The sequence below is a fragment of the Sarcophilus harrisii genome, chromosome 1 (genome assembly GCF_902635505.1).
Source record: "Sarcophilus harrisii chromosome 1, mSarHar1.11, whole genome shotgun sequence".
Taxonomy (NCBI): domain Eukaryota; kingdom Metazoa; phylum Chordata; class Mammalia; order Dasyuromorphia; family Dasyuridae; genus Sarcophilus; species Sarcophilus harrisii.
This window is the reverse complement of record NC_045426.1, coordinates 336,906,270-336,908,282: the sequence shown is the minus strand read 5'-3', so window position 1 is coordinate 336,908,282 and position 2,013 is coordinate 336,906,270.

Genomic DNA, 2,013 nt, shown 5'->3' with positions numbered 1-2,013 from the left:
AGGAACTGCAATTACTATTAAGCAAAACAAAAACAAAAATTCACAACATAAAAAGATGTAAATAAGCAAACTACATTATGCTGAAAGATTACAAACCAAGAACACTATTAAACTGATATGTTCCAAATGCCTTACCCTTATTTAAATTAATAAAAGAAAAATTAACTGAATTGAAAGAAAATATAGACATTAATATGATAACAGCAAGAAACTTTAATGTCTCTCAGTTGTGGACAAATCTAGCAAAGAGATAAATAAAACTGAAAGTATAGAATTGAATAAATTTCTGGAAAAGCTAGAGTTAATATACAGGGTTTTTCTAAAGAATATAATTATTTCCTGACCAGCAGGATGAATACAGACAGGCTTGGAGAGACTTACATGAACTGATAGTAAGTGAAATGACAGAACCAAGAGATCATTATATACTTCAACAACAATACTGTATGAGGATGTATTCTGATGGAAGTGGATTTCTTTGACAAAGAGAAGATCTAACTCACTTTCAATTGATCAATGATGGACAGAAGCAGCTACACGCAAAGAAAGAACATTGGGAAATGAATGTAAACCATTTGCATTTTTGTTTTTCTTCCTGGGTTATTTTTTATTTTTACCTTCCGAATCCAATTCTTCCTATGCAACAAGAGAACTGTTCGGTTCTACACATATATATTGTATCTAGGATGTATAGGACTGTTTGCCATCTGGGGGAGGGGGTGGAGGGAAGGAAGGGAAAAATCGGAACAGAAGTGAGTGCAAGGGATAATGTAAAAAATTACCCTGGCATGAGTTCTGTCAATAAAAAGTTATAATTATTAAATATATATATATATATAATTATTTCCAAGAACCAAGTGAAACGTTTACAAAAATTGACAATATATTAGGGATAAAGATATTGCAAATAAATGTATCAAGACATTAATAGTAAACTTATCCTTTGTCTGTTACAATGTAATAAGATAATAAATACTGATGTAACACAAACAAAAGACACATACCCAAATGAAGACTTACAATGAAATCCAAAATAAGGGAGTCAAAGAACAAATCACAAAAACAATTATTAGGTGAAAGGAAATTATTTTAATGATACTATATAACAAATTTCTCAGATAAAGCTAAAGCAATCTTGAGCGAGAAAATACTCCTCCACAAAGGAATATTTTCCCATACTTCTTCTTTGTCATTTTATAACATCCACTTTTGATAGTTTTGTGATCTTTTGATTTACAGCTCTATGTGTGTGGATACATACATATATATATATATATATATATATATATATATATATACACATGTATGTGTGTGTATATATGTATATATAAAACATTAAATAGAGAGTATATCATATGTGTGTATAATATATGTATACATACATATAGTTTTTTGTCTCTGCTTAACTTGTTCTATATCAGATGTGTAAAATATTTCAATGTTTTTCTGAATTCCTCATATCAATAATTTGTAACAACACAGTAATAGCCACTGTACCACAATTTGAAGTAACACTCATATATTTGACTCAGTATCTTATATATCTTGGAATTAAAAATTGCTACAAAAATTTTCCTAGTTTTCTAGTTCCTGTTTCATCTTAACTGCATTGGCTTTATTTGTGCAAAATTTGTTAAATTTTATGTAACCAAAATTGTCCATTTTATCATCTGTCATCTTCTCTGTCCCTTAGCTAATCATGAACTCTCTCCCTTTCCACAGCTCTGAAAGGCCATTTTTACTTTGTTCCTCTAATTTGTTTATGATATAACCTTTTATGTTTAGGTTATATATTCATCTAGTATTTATCTTAACTTAATTTCTGCTATATCCCAGTTTTCCCAGCAGTTTTGGTCAAATAGTGAGTTTTTAACTCAGTAGCTGAGGCCTTTGGATTTTTATCAAATATTCTAGGTTTTTTTTCTGGCTTTTAAAATCTTTATTGTTCAACCAGTTCCAAACATTTTTTATTATTACAGCCTAGTCCCTTTCAGAAGAAACTGAGGCTGGTCA